This window comes from Capra hircus, chromosome 13 (assembly GCF_001704415.2).
Source record: "Capra hircus breed San Clemente chromosome 13, ASM170441v1, whole genome shotgun sequence".
Classification (NCBI taxonomy): domain Eukaryota; kingdom Metazoa; phylum Chordata; class Mammalia; order Artiodactyla; family Bovidae; genus Capra; species Capra hircus.
This window is the reverse complement of record NC_030820.1, coordinates 66,061,999-66,084,750: the sequence shown is the minus strand read 5'-3', so window position 1 is coordinate 66,084,750 and position 22,752 is coordinate 66,061,999.

The following is a 22,752-nucleotide window of genomic DNA, read 5'->3' as shown; positions in this document are numbered from 1 at the left end:
GGACGAGAGAGGATGAGATGGTTGGATGGCATCACCGACTCAATGAACATGAGTTTGAGTAAACTCCAGGAACTGGTGGTGGACAGGGAGGCCTGGCATGCTGCAGTCCATGGGGTCGCAAAGACTGAGCAACTGAACTGACTGAACTGAAAGATATACTATTTGCTTTGATGCCAAGAGCTACATTTTAATCACACTAACTAGCCTGAAATTGGCATGCTGGTGCTGCTGTTGCTAAGTCTCTTCAGTCATGTCCAACCCTGTGCGACCCCATAAATGGCAACCCAGCAGGCTCCTCTGTCCCTGGGATTCTCCAGGCAAGAATACTGGAGTGGGTTGCCATTTCCTTCTCCAGAAATCGGCATATGCCTTACAATTAAAATAAGCAGTGATTTTTTTTTTCATTTCTTTTCTTTTTAGTTTGTAAAATGATGGTCCATATTATCACTGGTAGAGTCTCTTTTTTTGGCCACACCCTCAGCAGGTGGGATCTTACTTCCCCTACCAGGGATCAAACACCAGCCCCCTGCATTGGAAGCATGGACTCTTAGCTGCCAAAACTCTTTTTGAAGGATAGTGTTACTGGATAGAGAACTATGAACATCAGTTCCCCATCTCCAGGGTCTGTTTTGTTGCTGTTTTCCGTAGTTGCTGCTGCTGTTTGTTTGCTTAGTGACTTTCCTGAACTAATTCTGTAAATCCTGTATTCTTCGTTAAGTGTGGCCATTGAAGTCTCTGTTCAGTTAACTTAGTGGTCAGCTAAACACCCTCTTCCAAGAACACAAGAGAAGACTCTACACATGGACATCTCCAGATGGTCGACACCAAAATCAGATTGATTATATTCTTTGCAGCCAAAGATGGAGAAGCTCTATACAGTCAGCAAAAACAAGACCGGGAGCTGACTGTGGCTTGAAGAAAATGAAGAAAACCACTAGACCATTCAGGTATGACCTAAATCAAATCCCTTATGACTATACAGTGGAAGTGAGAAATAGATTTAAGGGAGTAGATCTGATAGACAGAATGCCTAATGAACAATGGATGGAGGTTCGTGACATTGTACAGGAGACAGGAATCAAGACCATCCTCAAGAAAAAGAAATGCAAAAAAGCAAACTGGCCATCTGAGGAGGCCTTACAAATAGCTGTGAAAAGAAGGGAAGTGAAAAGCAAAGGAAAAAAGGAAAGATACACCCATTTGAATGCAGAGTTCCAAAGAATAGCAAGGAGAGATAAGAAAGCCTTCCTCAATGATCAGTGCAAAGAAACAGAGGAAAACAATAGAATGGGAAAGACTAGAGATCTCTTCAACAAAATTAGAGATACCAAGGGAACATTTCATGCAAAGATGGGCTCAATAAAGGACAGAAATGGTAGGGACCTAACAGAAGCAGAAGATATTAAGAAGAGGTGGCAAGAATACACAAAAGAACTGTACAAAAAAGATCTTCACAACCAAGATAATCACAATGGTGTGATCACTCACCTAGAGCCAGACATCCTGGAATGTGAAGTCAAGTGGGCCTTAGGAAGCATCACTACGAACAAAGTTAGTTGAGGTGATGGAATTCCAGTTGAGCTAGTTTGAATCTTGAAAGATGACACTGTGAAAGTGCTGCACTCAGTATGCCAGCAAATTTGGAAAATTCAGCAGTGGCCACAGGACTGGAAAAGGTCAGTTTTCATTCCAATCCCAAAGAAAGGCAATACCAAAGAATGCTCAAACTACCACACAATTGCACTCACACGTTAGTAAAGTAATGCTCAAAATTCTCCAAGCCAGGCTTCAGCAATACATGAACCATGAACTTCCAGATGTTCAAGCTGGTTTTAGAAAAGGCAGAGGAAGGAGATCAAATTGCCAACATCCGCTGGATCATGGAAAAAGCAAGAGAGTTCCAGAAAAACATCTATTTCTGCTTTATTGACTATGTCAAAGCCTTCGACTGTATGGATCACAATAAACTCTGGAAAATTCTGAAAGAGATGGGAATACCAGACCACCTGACCTGCCTCTTGAGAAACCTGTATGCAGGGCAGGAAGCAACAGTTAGAACTGGACATGGAACAACAGACTGGTTCCAAATAGGAAAAGGAGTACATCAAGGCTGTATATTGTCACCCTGCTTATTTGACTTATATGCAGAGTACATCATGAGAAACGCTGGGCTGGAGGAAGCACAAGCTGGAATCAAGATTGCCGGGAGAAATATCAATAACCTCAGATATGGAGATGACACTACCCTTAAGAGTCTCTTGATGAAAGTGAAAGAGGAGAGTGAAAAAGCTGGCTTAAAGCTCAACACTGAGAAAACGAAGATCATGGCATCCAGTCCCATCACTTCATGGGAAATAGCTGGGGAAAGAGTGGAAATAATGGCTGACTTTATTTTTTTGGGCTCCAAAATCCCTGCAGATGGTGATTGCAGCCATGAAATTAAAAGACGCTTACTCCTTGGAAGGAAAGTTATGACCAACCTAGATAACATATTCAAAAGCAGAGACATTACTTTGCCAACAAAGGTCCGTCTAGTCAAGGCTATGGTTTTTCCTGTGGTCATGTATGGATGTGAGAGTTGGACTGTGAAGAAAGCTGAGCACTGAAGAATTGATGCTTTTGAACTGTGGGACTCTTGAGAGTCCCTTGGACTGCAAGGAGATCCAACCAGTCCATCCTAAAGGAGATCAGTCCTGGGTGCTCATTGGAGAGACTGATGTTGAAGCTGAAACTCCAATACTGTGGCCACCTGACGTGAAGAGCTGACTCATTTGAAAAGACCCTGATGCTGGGAAAGATTGAAGGCAGGAAGAGAAGGAGATGACAGAGGATGAGATGGTTGGATGGCATCACTGACTCGATGGACATGGGTTTGGGTAGACTCCGGGAGTTGGTGATGGACAGGGAGGCCTGGTGTACTGTGCTTCATGGGGTTGCAAAGAGTCGGACACAACTGAGTGACTGAACTGAACTGAACTGAATGATTAGACATTTATGGTTTTCTTAAATGCTGTGAACCCGTAAGTCTCACAGTCTTTGCCATAGGACTGAGTGTATGTATTGGGGGAATTTAAAACTCTGTCTTCACTTTCTGCTTACATAGAGCCTCAGATCAGCCACAGATGAAAGATTATGGCCTTCTGACATCTTTCCTAGGCATGCACATTGGCCTGCTAGAATCCCCGGATATGTTAGGGATTTTCAAAGTCCCTCATTTATTCCCTTAATTTTCTTTTAAGATTTTTGGTTATTCTCTTCTTACCTCTAACTAAGATATTGCTGCCTCAGGGAGCTGTGATGTTAAACAATTGCCTCTGACTGTTGTCACAAAAGCCTTGGGACATAGAAGTTTTGCACGGAGAGAGCTCTAATTCAGGACAAATATAGACCAGTTCTAAAAATGAAAATTTTGAGCAATTTGCCAAACAGGTCAAGTAATGACAGTTCTATGGGAGTGAAATGTGGGGGATTCCAAGCCTGCTCTGTCTGCTCTAGTGGCTGCGAGGCTGATGGTTTGCACAGTTGCTGTGGTTGCAAAGCTGTTGGCTTTCCCATGGAGCTGGGGAGATGAGATAAGATTAAATTGAAACATCACAAAACTCACTGTTCTTACCAAGGTTTGGCCATTTTTCTTGAATTAACACCCTTCACGTTGTTGTATGCCTTTAGTTAATTTCCAACGTTCAAAGCAAATATATTCAAGAGTTTTTCCAGTGTTCTCATTGCTTTGATGGAGGATTAGATTTTTGGAAGTCCTTCCTCCATCATTCCAGAAGTCAGCCACTAAGATGCTGACCTTTCCTCTGTATCTTTTTCATTGTATCAAGTTTTTAGCATGTCTAATTATTACCCAATCAAAAAGAAAATATATATGAAAGCAAAATATGGTGTTTACACACATGTTCACACACTGATGCAGGAGCCTACATTAATTTGTCTGTGACACGTATTTGTTCATCCACATGGGGGCGTGACAGGGTCAGCTTTGTGCTTCAGAAAGATCTGCCCCCCAGGACCTCCCTGGTGGTCCAATGACTAAAACTCTACACTCCCAGTGAAGGAGGCCCAGGTTCTAGCTCTGGTCAGGGAACTAAATCCCACATGCCCCAACAAAGATCAAAGATCCCACATGCTACACCTAAGACCTGGTGCAGCCAAATAAATAAATGTTAAAAGAAAAAAAATCCAGTCAAGCTGGATTCTAAAAGAAAGATCTCCCCCACTCTTGGCTCAATGTGGAGCACAGAGAGGATGCAGTGGGAGGCAGAGAAGCAAAGAAGAGGCTGGAGTCATCTGGCAATAGTGACGATATGTCAGGGACTTGGTCCAGGGGCAGCTAAAATTACCCTGGGCACCCCATGAGCACACAAGCCCAGGCACACACATAGGCAGGGACATGATCCACATGTTCAGGCATGCATGCATCCTGAAACGTGCTGTTGAAGTTAAAGAGGGGCTGGAGGACTGGATTGTAAGCCATAAGGGAACCTGGTGAAGGACCAGGTTCTACAGTACAGGGAGGAGGGAGGTGTGGTTTGTCCAGGCCTGAGTCCCTGGGCCCACCAGCCTCCCCTCTATCAGTCTGAACCCATACACTGCCTTCTGCTCTGGAATATCCCTTTCCAGCTATGCAGACCCCATCCTCATTTTCTCAGCAACCCATCTCTAGGGCACAGCTTGGCCCCCTGATGTGTTATCAACTCCTCTTATATCACCCTAGGTCACTTCTCTTCCCTGTGAGCAGTTTCTACAGATGAGGGTTATGTTTGTTTCCTGACCTCATCCACCCCCAGAGTTCATCTCGTCTTTAGCTCTGAGCCATTCCACGGTAGGGAGCATACACACAGAGGATGGAAGCTAGCTGAGTAAGACCCTGGATGTTTCAGACACACGATGTGTGTGTGCTCAGTTATGTCCGACTTTCTGTGACCCTATGAGCTGTAGCCCACCAAGTTTCTCTGCCCACGGAATTTTTCAGGCAAGAATATTGGAGTGGGTTGCCATTTCCTTCTCCAGGGGATCTTCTAGACCCAAGGATCAAACCCACGTTTTCTGCATTGGCAGGCAGTTTCTTTACCACTGAGCCACCTGGGAAGCCCTCATCCCGACTCCCCAGCAACACCAAAGATTACAGGTCTCCTACATCCAAGATTCGGGATTTTTAAACATACAATTTATTTTTATTATGACTTATTTCGAATATCAATGTAAAGAACAATGTCATGAAGACCAATGTACTCACTACCCAGTTTTAACTTAGAATGATGCCTGATGTGCTCCTGTTCTTGGTGGTTTAGTTGCTAAGTCATGCTCAACTCTCATGACTCCATGGACTGCAGGCTGCCGGGCTCCTCTGTCCATGGAATTCTCCAGGCAAGAATACTGGACTGGGTTGCCATTTCCTTCTCCAGGGGATCTTCCTGACCCAGGAATCGAACCCAGGTCTCTTGCATTGCAGGCAGATTACCAACTGACCTACAAGGGAAGCCCAAAAACCTGGCAGTGGTTTAGTCACTAAAATTTGTATATTTATACCATATATTTGCATATTTACCCTACAGATTTGTATATTTATAAATATATATTTTATTAGTCATGACCTTTTAAAGAAATAAAATGTTACAGCTACACTTGAAGACCCCTGTGTACACCCCTCCTCAATTCAATCCCATTCTTTTTCTCCCTAGCCCAAGGAAACACTCTCTAGGAATCCTTCTATGTTGTATTTTAACTGTTTATGAATGTATCCATACTGCTGGTGAGATTTTGATCTTTACTACATATTAAATAATACTTAGCCTTCTGCCACTTGCTTTTTATTTTTTTCCACTCACCATTATAGTTTTGAGATTTATTCATGTTGATACATGTGGCTGAAGTTCATTACCTATAACTGGTATGCTCCGTTTACTAATTTGTCACATTTTATTTATCTATCTCCCAAATGGAAGATTGTAATGGGAACTGAGTAATCCTGGTTTTTGTGATTTTGAGATTCCAAGATCCCCAAATTATATCATTCTAATATCTCAGTGTTGAGAACAGAAGGAGAAGGGGATGACAGAGGATGAAATGGTTGGATGGCATCATCGACTCAATGGACATGAGGTTGGGTAAACTCTGGGAGATAGTGAAGGACAGGGAAGAGTGGCATCCTGTAGCCCATGGGGTCGCAGAGTTGGACACGACTGAGCAACTGAACAACAAATGTTTCAGTGTAGTCAAATGATCCTTTTGAAGTATGTGTCCAGTTTCTTATTTCCAACTGGTGTCCTCCCGGTCTTAAGTTTGCAAAGCCACAGGCAAATCCCATGGACGGAGGAGCCTGGTAGGCTGCAGTCCATGGGGTCGCTGAGGGTTGGCCACGACTGAGTGACTTCACTTTCATGCATTGGAGAAGGAAATGGTGACCCACTCCAGTGTTCTTGCCTGGAGAATCCCAGGGACGGAGGAGCCTGGTACGCTGCCGTCTATGGGGTCACACAGAGTCAGACACGACTGAAGCGACTTAGCAGTAGCAGTAGCAGGCCTGAAAGGAAGAGGAGGGCTTAGGGGCACAAACAGCAGAAGTGGGAGACAGGCTGATGGTCTGCAGAGTGCCCAGGCTCTCAGACACCCCTGAGACCCCAAGACAGCTCCCTCAGCTGGGCTTGGGATGAGGAATCAGAAGAAGCCTTGAAAGCTGAGGCCTCTCAGAAAGGAGTCCCACCCAAATTCCAGGCCTGAGGATGGTAACAGAACTGACAGTCATGTCTGGAGGACTTGAGAGCAGGGGTGTTGCTGTTATTGTTTAGTCTCTAAGTTGTGTCTGATGCTTTGTGACCCCAAGGACTGTAGACCATCAGGCTCCTCTGTCCACGGGATTCTCCAGGGAAGAATACTGGAGAGGGTTGCCATTTCCTCCTCCAAGGGAACTTCCTGACCCAGGGATTGAAACTGCCCTCTTGTACTAGCAGGTGGAGTCTTTACCACTGAGCCACCAGGGAAGCCTGAGGGCAGGGTGACCTGTGCCCTACTCCAGACTTAATCCCAGGGAAGAAAAGTCTGGGTACACAGACCCGAGATGACCTCTCGGAGGCCCCCATGCCTGGCATGGTGCATCAGGGAGACTCCCCAGCCCCAGAGGGGCCTCCAGACAGCAGGACCCCAGGATGACCATCAACAGAGAGAGGGGCAGCATGTCTTCATGGTGGACAGCAACTGAGGGTCAACTGTCCTTCCTCAAGACCCACGTCAGTCCCCAAAATGTCCTCCAGCCACATGAAAGAGAAGACCGCCACCTCCCTGGGTTTCTCCCACCATGGCAGCCCCAGGCCCCTACCCGGAAATGACATGCCCCATAGGAAAGCCAAGGAAGTGACATTTCTTGTACACCTGGGGTGAATGGAGAATTACACCCACCGTACATGGCACTGAGGGATCTGGGTCTCCAAGGAGATAAGTTTCCCAGGTTCTAATATTCCAAGCTTCCCAAACCCCATAGGTCAAGGTCAATGCGGAAGTAGGAAAAGTCTAGTACTGGGGCTCCTGAGGCCTCTGCTGGGATCGTGTCCATTTTTCTGACTCTCCAGGCCACCTCAGAGAGCAGCTAAGGAATAAGGAGGTTTGGGGGGAAGCCGGTGATCTTCTCGGCCCAGATCCTGCCAGGCCTGGATGAGGCAGGGCTCAGAGACCCCCGTCAGTCGAAGCTGTAGCGCCTTCTTTTGCAGAGTTCCCAGACCAGTCCCGGGGCCAGGTGGGGAAGCTGAGACCCAGAGAAGACCTGATTTGCTCTGGTCACACAGCCAGCTGCACAAACCCTGGCCCCCTGACACACAGCCTCCCGCCCCTCTCATGTCCTGACACCTTCCCAGTCTGGGCTGCCTCTGACCCTGTGCAGAGGTGAGCAGCCTGGGTTGGGAGTCAGAGGTCGCCTGGAAACGTGTTCCCCACCATTTGGGCAGTCATGGCCAGGCTCCCCGCCCGGCCCCAGGCCTCTCACAGCCTGCAGGTTGCCATCCATTTTCTGTCCACCTCATTTGTCTGCAGACCATGAAGAAAAATCGCCCCCGTCTCTCTGTGTCAGCTACTGCTATGATAGATAGCCTCCATCAGACCCCTTACCCCAAAGGCACTCTCCTTCTCCCCCAAGTTCCCCAAGGCTGGCGTTCGAGGGTTAGAATGCTACTGAATCAGCTACTGGGGAGCATTTTCAGAGGTCATTCAGCACCCGCTCTCCCTGCCTTGTCTTTGTGGAGGGAAGACATTACTGATCATTGCTGTCCAGGCTCAGGCAATGCGTGTGACCTCTCTGCATAATAACCCCCTCCCACTTCTCCCCCCAGAAGCCACACAAGCTCTGTTTGCAACTTTTATTTCACTTGTTCTTTCCATCATCGCTGCAGGGTACCTGACGAGAATAATCCTAATTTCTATTTACCTTTTGTGCCAAGGCCTACGCTGAGCACAGGAACACACAGCCACTGCCCTTGATAAGCCTTGGCATCTTGGGAGAAAGCCTGACATGCTGAAAAATAAGAGCACCACCCCAGTGTAGAAGTGCAATCATCGAAAACTTCCTAGATACATAGGTGTCAAAGAAGGGGGTCCCTCTGCTGGGATGGAGGTGGGTGTGCGTAGCTGAGGGGATGCTCTCAGGAGGTGGTCTCTGAACTGGGTTCTGAGCTTCTGAGGTTGGGAGCATGGGCCCTGAGGCTGGACTGTCTGCACTGGTATCCTGCTGTGTGACCCTGGGCAGCTTGCTTGGCTTCTCTGAGTCTTCCCACTGAATTCCAAAGAGCTGGTAATAGGAATCCTTCTTAGGGGGCTGTGAGTGCCAAGCGAGGAAGGCATAAAAGTGCTAAGTGTAGCGCTTGTTACAGAAGGTTAGCTGATGCTCACAATTTGTGGGGCACTAAGAGTGCCTAAAGGCTCCCCAAGTGATAAAGAACCCGCCTGTCAACGCAGGTAGATATGGGTTCGATCCCTGGGTTGAGAAGATCCCCTGGAGGAGGACACAGCAACCCATTCCAGTATTCTTGCCTGGAGACTCCTATGGACAGAGGAGCCTGGTGAACTACAGTTCATAGGGTCCCAAAGAGTTGGACATGACTGAAGCGACTTAGCACACACGTGCCAGAGTGCTTAGAGGACACGATGGAGGCAAATGGTCCAGAGAGAGGAAACAATCTATGCACGGGTGTGGACACAGGGGAATATGAGCTGCTGGGAGACGCTGGAGCTTATGGTGTGTGGCAGGAAGTGCTGAGAGAAGAGGCTAATGCCGACAGGGCTTGGAAAGCCAGGGACTTGTACCCAAGCCTGAGGGCAATGGAGAGCCATGGCAAGGTCTTGAGTGGAAGAGTGGCAAAGTCAGACTGAATGTTAGAAAGTCACGCTGATGGTAACTGGGGAAGAGAGGTTGGAGGGATCAAGGAGGGGTTCAAATCTGGTCTCCCTTCTCAAATGCCCCTGAACGTTTCCAGCAGGATTTCAGATTCTTTGTGAAAAACCAGAGCCTGGTTTTCCTAAAGGCCTCAGGTATCAGTGAGCTTCTCATCTCGGGTATATGCAGACTGGGATGGGGGAATGGAGGAGTCCAGCTCCCAAGCAGGAGGCCCCTTAGCTAGATTCTGGCTGGGGTGAGGGGCGTGGGTATGTGGGGAGCAGGGCAGCCTCAGCTCACAGGCCCTTCCACTGTGGAGTCGGTCCAGTGATTCCCCCTCCGAGGAGCAGTAGCTGTCAGGCGTGTCCAAGCTGCACTCCCGGCTGCCTCAATTTCACATCCCCCAGGCAGCGCAGACACCGTGAATGGCCCGGAAATTGAATGCAAAATAAAAATGCAGCAAATACATGGATGCAAAAGTCATTTGGAGCCAATAATAGGAACCACGTCCAGACTCTGCAGCCGGGAGAGTCCCGTGGAGGCTGAGCTGGTGGGGCACCCCCCTTCCCCAACCTCCACTGACCCCTAGCTCTCCTTCCACTGACCCACATTACTGGATGAACTTCAAGGTCACCCCGTTCACCACTTTGGCATACAGACAGTGAAACTAAGGCTTGGAAAGAAAGGCTGAGTGGAACCCAAGGGACCCAGAGAATTAGGGCCCTGGCATCAGCCAGTTCTGAGTTTTGATCCGGGTCCTCCACTTTCTAACACACACAACTTTGGGTGGGTGGCCCAGTGCTCAGCTTCTTCATCAAACAAATGGGGAGGAGAAGTCCCTCCTCACAGTTCGAATGGGCAGAAGAAAGGCAATTCTGAGCGTGCAAGGACCCCCAGCCCTGAGCAGAGGCAGAGGAGTGGGAGAGGAACGCAGTCGGGCCAGGCTTTTGCACGGCTTCTCTCTGAGCCTGCACAGTGCCCAGCATACAGTAGGCGCTCAGTGCGCACCTGCCAAATACACGGATGGTGGAATGACCGCATGGGAAACCAAAAGCAGGATTCGGCTTTGTTTGCTCACAGAGCCCAAGTCTTGACTGGTGATAGGCACACAGTAAGCGCTCAGTAATTCACACAGGAAAGAACTATTTTACACTTCGACTTCCTTCTCCCTCTAATCCCCTCACCAAAGAGCTCCAGCACCCCAAATTCCTCCCACTGTGGGTTCCCTGAATGTTGTTGTTCAGCCACTCAGTTGTGTCCAAATCTTTTTGACCCCATGGACTGCAACTTGCTGGGTTTTCCTGTCCTTTACTATCTCCTGGAGTTTGCTCAAACTCATGTTCATTGAATCAGTGATGCCATCCAACCATCTCATCCTCTTTCAGCCCCTTCTCCTTCTGCTCTCAACCTTTCCCAGCATCAGGGTCTTTTTCAATGAGTCAGCTCTTTGCATCAGGTGGCCAAAGTACTGGAGCTTCAGCATCAGTCCTTCCAATGAATATTCAAGGTTGATTTCCTTTAGGATCTACTGGTTTGATCTTCTTGCTGTCCAAGGGACTCTCAAGCATCTTTGGCAACACCACAGTTCAAAAGCAGCAGTTCTTCAGTGCTCAGCCTTCTTTATGATCCAACTCACATCTGCACAAAACTACTGGAAAATACAGAGCTTTGACTACACGAACCTTTGTTGGCAAAGTGATCCCTCTGCTTTTCAACCGGAGGTGGGGGAACAAATCGGCTTTTCATCTCCTCATTGCTCAGATATCGGAAGAAAATGTGCCAACATCTGCTGGTCACAGCACCAACCAGGCACTTTATGGCTTATAGTGCAGGCACCCATCAAATGTCTTTGCTGTCCACCCCTCACCCCAGCCCCATCAACTTCACAGATGGAGAAAGAAACTCAGAGTATTGTCACGACTTGCCCAAGGTCAAGCGGCGCCAAGCAGGGATGGCAGGAATATGATCTCCTTCTCTTTGTATCACTTTGTACAGTGAGCACCCACTGGCTGGATCAGGCTTAGGACTTCGGGGTCTCCACTCAGGGCTTTGAGGGTCCCGGATAAGAAGGCTGAGAACCAAGGCCCACCCTGGGCCCCTGGGAGCTGTGGGGACCAGGGGGCCTGAGGTTAAATGAAAGACAAGAGGGGTCTCAGGCTGGGGCAGGTAGACAGCCAGTAGAGGAGAGAGGAGGAAGGGCAGAAAGAAAGGCAATACCCCAAAAACATCCACTAAGCACCTCCTGAGCCTCTGGGATGGGCTTCCCAGGTGGCGCTAGTGGTAAAGAACCCCGCCTGCCGATGCAAGAGACACAGACTCAGTCCCTCGGTTGGGAAGATCCCCTGGAGGAAGGCATGACAACCCACTCCAGTATTCTTGCCTGGAGAATTTCATGGACAGAGGAGCCTGATGGGCTATAGTCCCTAGGGTCGCAAAGAGTCGGACACAACTGAGGCGACTTAGCACACACACACACACACACACACACACCTCCTGTATACCAGGCATTGAGGATACAATGCTGATTAAGGCAAAAGCAGGCATGAAACTTACACTCCGGTGGAAGATGGAGACAGACATTGAACCAACACCCTGATCTGTAATCATTCATTAGAAATAGAGGTAAGGGACTTCCCTGGTGGTCCAGTGGTTGGAGTCCGCCTGCTAATGCAGGGGATATAGGTTTGATCCCTGGTACAGGAAGATTCCACATGCCAAGGGGCAACAAAGCCCACGCACCAAAACTACTGAAGCCCGTGTGCCCTCGAGCCTGAGAAGCTACTCCACTGAGAAGCCTGAGTACCTCAGCTAGAGTAGCCCTGCTCCCTCTCCCCACCCCCACCACTAAAGAAAGCCCGAAACAGCAACAAAGACCCAGCACTGCTGCTGCTGCTAAGTCACTTCAGTTGTGTCCGACTCTGTGCGACCCCATAGATGGCAGCCCACTAGGCTCCTCCGTCCATGGGATTTTCCAGGCAAGAGTACTAGAGTGGGGTGCATTGCCTTCTCCGAAGACCCAGCACGGACAAAAATAAAAATAAATTAATAATTTTTTTTTTTATAAAAGAAATAGCGGTAAGGACTCTGAAGGGAAGGAACACAGTTCTAGGAGCCTGTGACACAGAGACATAAGCTGGGTCTGGAAGAGGGGTCAGGGAGGGCTTCCTGGAGGAGATGGTGCTGGGGCTGAGATCTGGAGGATGAAGAGGGAGGGAGGAAGGGAGAGAGAGAAGCAGAGACAAAAGCAGTGAGAGAGGAGTAGAGACAGAGAAACAGGGAGGGAGAAAGACAGAGTCAGAGTTTAAGAGAAGATGCTGGATAAAGAGAAGGAGCCAAAAAAGAGACAATTGGAGGGCGAGGTAGACAGAAGTGATCCAGACTCAGCAAGCTGGACACACTGACACAGAGAGAGAGAGGGCTGGGGAGAGAGGGGGTGAAAAGAGAGACAAAGAGCCAGGGAGGGAGGGAGGGCGAGAGAAAAAGAAAGACTGCAAATGACTCCCAGCTCCCACCCTCTGTGCCTGGACTTTCATCTCTGACACGGGTAGAACCTGAATTCCCCTCGAGGATGTGAGGGGCGTTTAGGCTGGAGCTGAATAATGCATTTCACGTTCCAGGGCTGTTTTATCTTTTCCTTTGTAAACCTGGGTTCTGGAGTGGAGGCTGGCGGCAACCCGTGGAGATATAGAGGCAGAGAGAGGAGGTGGGCGCTGCTGCAGGGAGGCAGGGCCAGGCCAGGCCCCCCATCTTCCCACATCCCCCACCCCCATCCCTCTACACTCCCACACCCCGAAACCCCCACCCTTACCGCACCCCAGTGTCTCATCCTGGTTTTCAGCTAGAATTTAGTTCCTGCCAAGGAATCAGCTGTCAGTGAAGGTGCTTGTTGTTGAGTGTTAACTGTTAATGAAGGTGTTAATAGGATGCTTTCCTAGGACGCTTTCACTGTGGACTAGTGTTCATTGTCAACCAAGGTTTTTGTTAAATAGCATGTTTGCAGTTTACTAGGGCGTTAACTGTTAATCAGGATGTTTACTGTTCACTAGGGTGCTAACTAGGATGTTCAACCACAAGAAAGGTTTCTGTTAAGTAGAGTGTTTGTAGCTAATTAGGGTGTTAATAATTGAAGGTACTGGCTATTAAGTAGGGTGTTAAATAGGAGGCCTCGGGTCTGATCTCTGGACAGTCACTGACTTGCTGGGTAACACTTAGCAAGCATTGCCCTCTCTGGGCCTCGGATATAAAGTAGGGTTTGGACCAGCATGTGTGTGAGGGTCCAGTCACCTTCATCATTTGAGGCTGTGCTCATCAGGTCTATTTCCCAGTTACAGAGGCCCAAGGGGGTGGCTCTGTCCTAGGTGTGCCCCCAGCCTCCTCCAGACCCATCCATCTCCACTCACTCCCATCCTTGTCTCTTCCAGCCAGACCCCTCCCTGGATCCTGAGAGCCTCCTCCAGCCCCATGTCATGGACTCTGCAGTCACCAGCCCTTCTCCTCTCAGGAAACTAAGTACCAGGAGGGGGTGTTGGAGAGGATGCCAAGACTGTCCTGTCAGGCCTCTGCTCAGGGCCTCCAGCCCCTTTGCCACCCCAGCAGGCTGGTTTGGGGCCAGACACACACACACACACAAATCTGCAAACACACATTTGCTCTTGGGGCAAAGGCCACACCCAGACAGGCCCACTGCCCCCTCAGCTCACCGCACCCAGCCCCCTCCAGCCGCACCAGCCCCACACTGAGCCTCCTGAGGCTCACACTTCTCCAGGCCCAGGCCTTGGCACAGGCTGCTCGTGTGTTTGGGTACGTGCCCCTCACCCCCTCCTTCTTGCCAGCTGACCGACTCGTGCTCAGCTCAAACACCATCTCTCTGGGAAGCCCTCCCTGAGCCCTGGGCCACCTCAGAGCTGCCTGGTTTATGCACTCCTTAGGCGCATCAGGCACAAAAAATTTAAAAAAAGGAAAGAAGCACCAGGCAGAGTTGCAATGACCAGGTTTGTGAGGATGCGATGCTTTTCTCTCCTGTCTCCGTTAGGCTGGGTGCTCCCTGAGACCATGTCTGTTTTGGCCTCCTTCACACACATCCCCAGTGCCCATCATACAGCATGATACCCAGAACATTTCATGTGCATTTACACAATGAAGGAATGAGTAAGTAGATAAAGAAATGAATGAGTAATGGTCAAATCTTCACACATACACAGCCAGAGAGAGAGAAATATGAAAACACACACACAGGATTTAGAATTAGGAGACCCAATCCCACTTGCTCCTTTCTGACTAGGTGATCCAGAGAAGTGTCTGGACCACTGAGCTTCAGTTTCCCCATTTGTAAAGATCAGGATAAATAAATAACCCCTGGCATGACGTGGGGAATGAAACGCACTAGTGAAGTGGCAAGTACCCCAAATTGGTCCCTTTTGGAGGGATGCCGCCCAGTCCACACACACATACACTAAGCCTGGCCAGAGGCAGAGCTCCCATCTGGGGCCCTGGCTGGTGCCTCTTGGCCAAGCAGAGAGCACAGCAGTGGGTGTTGGTCCACACAGTGGGCCACCCTGACCAAATGCTTGACTGGCATTTTCTTATTTAATTCTCTTCACAGGTACCTCTACTAACCCCCATTTTATAGAAAAAAAGACTGAGGCTCTGAGAACATGTTTAGGATGATTGTGGGAAAGAAAACAGGACCCTATACAAGCAACCCCACCTCTGTACTTCCTTTGCAGGCGCCTCTCTCTCTCCCACCCCTGATGCTGGCGTCTTCCTCCATCTCTTGCAATCTTTCTGGTCCCCCACCAGCTGCCACCTTCCCCTCCTCTCAGAAGAGGACAAAGAGAGCAGGGGATAGGTCTGATCTTGGCCTGGGTTCTGCCTGCCTCTGCCACTCACTAGCTGTGTGATCTTGATTGAGCTGTGCCCCATTTTCTCCATCAGCAAAGTGGGGGAATAATAATGCCACCTAGAGCTGTTGCAAGGAAATAAATAAGCTAATAGAAGTGGACGCCCCAAGCCACTTTCCCTGTTCTGTGTGTCACCAGCTCACCTCCTACAGGTCTGCAAACCATATTCAGAGACCTGACCTTGGGCTGAAGTGCCTGGGTCTAGGCATCCCTCGAGGGGCCCACAATCAATGACTGACAGGTCCAGGAATGTGAAAGCCCAGTTCATTTGCTTTCAGGTAGGACAAACTCTGAGGTACCCCTCCCACTCCAGAGCTCCCCATGGGATTAGGCTGCTCCCTTACCTGAACCCTCACCTAGACACACTCGTGTCTTACTACATCTCTTGCCCAGAAGTCTTGATCTCTAGATCAAGAGATCTAGACCTAGAGATCAAGACTTCTGGTGACCCTGGCCTAAGAAACAAGTCAAGTTGTTCAGCATGGGCCTGGCTCAGAGGAAAGGCTCAATCCATTTAGGCTACTATCATTATATATTTTTTTAGGCCATGCCCTACGGCATGTGAATTTCAGCTCCCTAACTAGGGATCGAACCCATGACCCCTGCATTGAGAGCATGGAGTCTTAACCACTGGACCACCAGGGAAATCCCTAGCTACTACCATTTTAATTTTTGGCAACCCCAAAATAAATACCTTTGTCTCTTGAAGCCTTAATTTCCTCATCTGTAAAATGGGCACATTGACACCTGCTCTGCATAAATCTACAATAAATAATTGAGTGAGAAATAAACACATGTCCCACCTTCACCGAGGAATGGCCCTGGGTGAAAGTTCCTGCCCTTCTTTGTCACTCCCACCTCCCAGCTCTCCCCCTAGTCCCAGCAGTTAGGAATCCCCACCGCTGCTTGACCCAGAGGAAGAAGCCCCTGCTTCCCTCCCCTAGAAGCAGGAAGACTTCCCATCAGACTGCAGATACCCTGAAATCAGAACAGCCCTCCTCCCATCTGAACAACTGCCCTCATAGCTATAATCTACCCTCCCAACCCTTCTGGATGCAACTACGGCGGCCTGGGCAGTCACCCCATCCCACGATGTACTACAGCCATCTTTTGCTAGTTTCATCAGAAGCAACTGGTACATTTTTAAAAATTTTGAGAACTGGCTGTTAAACTGTTGGCAACTTGAATAAGCCACAGTGGGAATGTTTACACCATGGAAATTGGCAAATGGTACCAAAACAAAAAACAGACTTTTTTTTTGGAGAATGAGTTTACCAGCATACAATTAATTCTGTCCCTTTAGCAGACCCCCACCTGAGCCCCTCTCCTGCCCAAACATATAAAATACTTTGTATTTTTCTAAGTTTAAAAAGCTAAATTACTTTGATTTCTGCACGATTTCTTTCTTTTCTGCGGGTACATGGTTCACCTTAGGAAACAAACAAACAAAAAAAACAGACTTCATATTCCCCTCTTAGCACCTCCGCCTTTCAATATACATCCCTCACAGGAAGGCCCATTGTGACCTCTTTTCAAAGATTTCTTAACTCAAAGGGTCTTAGAAATGTTGACTCCCCGAAACCCCAAGTTATAGAAACTTTAGATTCTGAAATCCTGAAATCTTTGACTCCTGATCGTAGACTTGGAACATCCCAATTTGGGGATTTGTTTAAGAGTTAACAGGTGAGAAAATATTCCACCCCAGGGTAGTCAAACTAACCGTGTTCCCCCTGGGAATTCTTCAGGAGACCCCATGCTGGAGCCACCCACTGCTCAGTGGGTCCAGGGATGGAATGAAGCCTTGCCTTTTCAGTTGAGCCAAGAGAAAGTCACTCAGTTGTATCCGACTCTTTGTGGACTATACAGTCCATGGAATTCTCCAGGCCAGAATACTGGAGTGGGCAGCCATTCCTTTCTCCAAGGGATCTTCCTAACCCAGGGATCGAACCCTGGTCTCCCACATTGTAAGTGGATTCTTTACCAGCTGAGGCACCAGGGAAGCCCAAGAATACTGGAGTGGGTAGCCTATCCCTTCTCCAGCAGATCTTTCCAACCCAGGAATCAAACCAGGGTCTCCTGCATTGCAAGCAGATTCTTTACCAGCTGAGCTACCAGTTGAGCCAAAGATCAAGTATTTGGTGTGAGTTTATGGTCTATTGTGTGTGTGTGTGTGAGAGAGAGAGCACTCAGGCACCCAGTCATGTCTCTTTGTGATCCCATGGATGACAGCCCACCAGGCTCCTCTATCCGTGGGATTTCCCAGGCAAGAATACTGGAGGAGGTTGCCATTTCCTCCTCCAGGGGATCTTCCCAGCCCAGGGATCAACCCCGAGTCTTTGGTGTCTCCTGCATTGGCAGGCAGATTCTTTACACTATGCCACCTGGGAAGCCATGGTGTCGTAAAATACATATATTTAAACGCTGGAATTTCACTCAAGGTGGCAAGATGCCCACAACCATCGTGAGAGGTGTCTAGGAGGCAAAGCTACCCTCCTGCCACTTTACATGCTCATGATGTTTACAGAAACCCCAAATGGCTCTCTCCCTCCTCAGTCATAGTTGAAGCTCTATATAGTCCTCAATCAGAGAAAATTAAAATCACAGACATTTGGGGGTGGAAGGGACCTCACAGTCAGGCCCTGTCAAACGCTGAAATCTCTCGTACAGCATCGACCCCTCCCCCACTGAAGAGTTCATTCAGCATCTGTTTGAATTCCTTCAGTGGCAGGGAGCTCACCACCTTGCAAGACAGCTCTTGTCACTGCGGCTCACCTTTAATTATGCTGTTGGAACAAGATGTCCCTTCCCATAGTGCCGATCCTTAATGAGCATCTCCAAGCTCCTCCCCTACAGCAGCTGGGACATGGAACAAATCAGGGCCCGCCTGGCTGGGGAGCCCTAAAGCACCAGTTTTGGGATAGAAATGATGCTCTGGGCACTCAGAGAAGGACCAGTCACTCTAATGAGCCTGACGACTCCCTTGAAACCAACCGCCCCCCACTGCCACCAATTCGGCATGTAATTTCTGAATATTCATGGACCCCTAAAGTCCCATGATCCAGTCCAAATCTCTTATCACATAGATGAGAAAATTGCAGCCCAGAGACCAAAGAGACTTTCCCAAGGTCAAGGTCACTCAGTACTTAAGAGGCAAAATCAGGATCCAAACCTACATCTTCTGCCTCAAATCCTGCCAAGTTCCCCTCAGCCCACCCCACCTCCATCAGGCCATTTTCCAGCCCAGCCTAGACAAGCCCAGAATCTGAGATCTGAAGCAGAGCCTCCCCCCTGCTTTCCCGGCCTCCCCTCTCCCCATCCCTGGAGTTGGGGAGCGGTTAGATCTGCCTGGCAACCCTCAACCACAGTCGCCACAGGAGACCTTGGTGTGTACACAGGCCACTGAAGGGGGCGGACAGCTGGGCCCGGTGATGGGTGGTTTTAATATTTAAACACAGTTTGCTGCTGCACAGCCAAAGGCAAAAACCAGCTGCCTCCTTTTTCTTCTCCTTCCTCTCCTTCCTTCTTCCCTTTTTTTTTTTTTTTTAAATCTTTAATGTCTCCCGCCAGCCCGCCAGTGGGGGAGGTGTTGCTGGAGTGTCATATTTCAAAGGGTTGCCACAGCTGGAGGGATATTCAGAGCATTTCCAGCCAATCCATTGTGTATAAATACACAGATATATATATATAGGTTTCATTATCCCCTTCAGGGCTGCCAGAGAATATATTCTTTTAATATGTATAATATATTTGAGCTGCTACATGACTCGCCGAGGCAGGAGGGAGGGTGGGTGGCCCACAATTGACATTTCAGAGGCATTTCCAGGGAAGAGAAACAGCTGACTTTGGGAAAGGGGAGGACTTCGTTCAGTTGAGATTGGCTTCTGGGGTCCTGTCGCTAGGATGGAATGGGGTCCCCATCTTCTGCCTGAGCCCAGCGTGGAGATTTATCTGGTCCCTTGAGATGCTTCATCTGATCCTTTTGGGTATCTGTAGCTTTCCACTGATCGGTGGTGTTCAGCTATAACAAAAGATTTGAGGGCCACATTCCCCTGACCTGCCACAGTCACAGAAGTTCAAGGCTGTATGCTGCTGTGTGACCTTGGGCAAGTAGTTAAACTCTCTGAACCTTAGTGCCTTTGTCTGTAAAAGGAGATGGCAGGCCTGCCTTGCAGGGTGAAATCAGATCGTGTCGGTGAACATGGAAACAGATTGCCAAGTGGGTGCTCACAGCGGGGGACGTGATCCCACTTATGGGAATGAGGCTGGGGTGAGGGAGGGCTTCCCTGGAGAAGTGCCAGAGACCCCAGAGATGACTCCAGAAGAAGAGGGTCAGGGCAAGGGAATATTCCCTTCTCTCCCAAGCCAATATTCCCTACCTCCCAGGCCGGCAAGGCTAACGGACCTTTAGGCCATTTAAGACCCACTAATGGGATGAGTCCAGAATGAACTGGGCTGCCCTCAGTGGGCAAGCTTAGTTTGGAGTGAGCCCAGGGCCCGAGTGCCCGACTTCCGCCTCTGCAAGTGCATGGTGCAAGGCTTGAACCTCTGTGTTTTGTGTCGCTTGCCAATTCCTCTGGGTGATTCCCCCAGCTACTTCCCAGGAAGCAAAGTAATATCTTTCTTAGTAGCTGGGATTATTTAGAAATGAGGTCAAAATTAAAAGGAGGCTTGTTTTCCCCTGGCATTTCTCAGCATCTCAAAAACTCTGGCAGCCTCTGCTCATTTGTCTCTCTCGGGGTTCCCTCCTCATTCTCTTGCCACTGCCTCTTCCCTCACTTGGGTAGAGCCACCCGGGAGAGTAGGACAGAGGTCACCAGGGTCCCAGTGGAAACAGACACCCTGAGCTCTGAGGTAGGGGTTCCCCCACACAGACCCAGATCGGTTGAATCAGCAACCCCAGGAAGCTTTCGAGTGGGTAGACTGGGGGCCCAGGGATCATATTTCCCAACACTCCAGGGTGATGCTGAGGCCAAGTTTAGGCGCCACAAAGCTGAGTTCAGAACCACAATCCACCCCAAAGGCAGGGGAATAGAAGCAAGCTGGAGTCCGTCCTGGCATCCCTAAGAGTCTGCCAGCGGTCGTCAGTTCTGTGACCCTCCCTCTCCACTTGCTTTCCTCATACGCTTCCCCATCTCAGCACAGAGCACTTCCGACCACCTAACTCTTTAAGGCGTCATCTTGGATTCTCCCCTGTCCCTTATATCTCATCTAGCAGAATCCACCACCCGCCTGGCCATCCTGATCTGAGGCACAAGCATTTCTCCCCTGAATTATTACTACCACTTCCTCTCCGGCTGTCCAGCTTTCACGCCCTGCCCCAGCCCGTCCTCCTCCCAGCAGCCAGAAGGATCTTTTAAAAATATGAATCTGATCACTTTCCTTGCCCTGTTTCCCCCCTTTCCACATGCCTCGCCTGTGCATGACTGGCTCCATCTCATCTTTCAGCTCCTGGTTTAAATGTTGCCTCATTAGAGTCCCTCCCCTGACAGTTCTGGCCAAGAGCAGCCTCCCCCTCCTTGGTTACTCTTTATCTCTGCCCTTTCCTGGTTCCCTTCACAGCACTGATTCCAATTTGTAATTATTTGGTTGTTGTTTACTTGTTTGACAGTCTGTCTCCCCACTCAGGAGGGTAAGGTCCTAGGGGAAGGGCCTCATTTTCCTGTTTATTGTTCCCTCCCCAGGACCCAGCACAAAGACTGCTGCCCTGCGCGGGCTTCCATATCAAATTCTGGAAGAGCAGGTATTTGATTGGTTCAATTCATCATTTTGAGACAGGCTGCTTAGGTAATAAAAATACACACCGTCAGGTCAGATGACAATCCCATTTTCCAACTGAGCAGGGTCCAGGAATGAGCAGGGTGGTCTCATCTAGAAGCGGTTGTCTGGCCAGGGCAAGGATGGAGTTCCCCAGGACACTGGTCCAGCCACCTCTTAAGCCACGGATGAAGCAGAAAGGACAGGAGAGAACTGGAGGAGATGGTTCCCTAAACATCTGTTTTACAGATGAGTAAATAGGTCTTTGGGCTTTTCTCTGTGACTCAGTGGTAAAGAATCCACCGGCCAATGCAGGAGATGCAAGTACCATCCCTAGGTGGGGAAGATCCCCTGGAGGAGGATGTGGCAACCCACTCCAGTATTCTTGCCTGCAAAATCCCATGGCCAGAGGAGCCTGGGGGGCTACAGCCAGACCAGACTTAGTGACTAAACAACATCAAAAGGGGCCTTCAGCCTCTCCCTTATACTGGGTGACTTCCAGAGGGGCAAGTCTCCCCAGCCTTGACCGCCAGACCTCACCCCCAGGCTCACAGACCTCGCGGCAGCTAACGAAGTTCTCTGAGGGGACTGAGAGGTCGAGTCTATACCCCTGCCTCCGAGCAAGTCTGAGAGGCCCAGTCCCTCCGCTCTCCTTCCCAGAGACGCCCTCCCTTCCCACGCCAAGTCTAGAGAAGGGTGTGGTGCGGTGGGAAATTGGGCCTGGGATTTGGGAGATCTCAGTTAGCCTGCCACCCGCTTTCTGAGCCTCAGTTTCCCTTTCTGGACGAGATGAAGTATTTTGAGGCTGTGGAAGGCTCGCACCCAGTCCAGCGCCGTCTCTCGCAGTCCCCCGTCCGCCCTCCGCCCGCAGCAAGGCTGCAGCGCAGCTTCTCCGCGGAGCGCCGGCGCCCCCTGCTGGAGCGAGATGGGAGGACAGCCCTGGCCCTGGCCGCCTCCGGTGTCTCGAGGTGGCTTCGTGGGGGGGCGGGGGGGGGGGGGTGGGCAGTACCACCGGGCCTGGAACCACGGGCTGGCACAGAGACATCGGGCTGGCAAGAGATTCAGATACACAAGGACACAGATACATTCCAGGGCCACCCTAAAACATGGGCCCAATACCACCCGCGCTCTTCCCATGGTTCCAGGAGCACAGAAAAGCAAGGGGCAGAGGATGGCAGAAGGTGTGCAGAGTTTGCACACATGGACCACAGTAGGGACTCGTATGTGTGTCTCGGAGGCCCTTCATGGTGTGTGAGGACGCAGAAGAGGGTGGGCTGCATAAACACCTGGTGAGGGAAAGGCCCCCAGGGCCCCAGCGCTGGGAGAAATGCCACACGCAGGGGCGGCAGGCTGAGTCCTAAGGGACACGAGAGGAGGCAAGCGCCTCTGCCACATCTCAGGGTTACAGGAGACCCTCAGGAATTCCAGCTGTGAGAATCAAGACCCCTGAAGCCACCATGTAATGATTTCGCCTCTCCTGTGTACATTGTTCCCCTGCGGGGCTCAGAAAGTGTCAGTCTTCCCCAGCAACCACAGCTGGAACCGGCCACGGGGGAGGAGGTGCCCCCAAACCCAGCAGACCCTTGGCTCAGAGCCCTGACATTTGGAAGTCAGCCCTCCTGACTTTTTATTCATTCACTGTGGACATGCCACGTGCTTGCTTGTCTGCATCCAGTGATGAGCCAAGTCCAGCTCCGAAGATGCAGAGTAGGGAAAAGGGACTGTATACAAAAA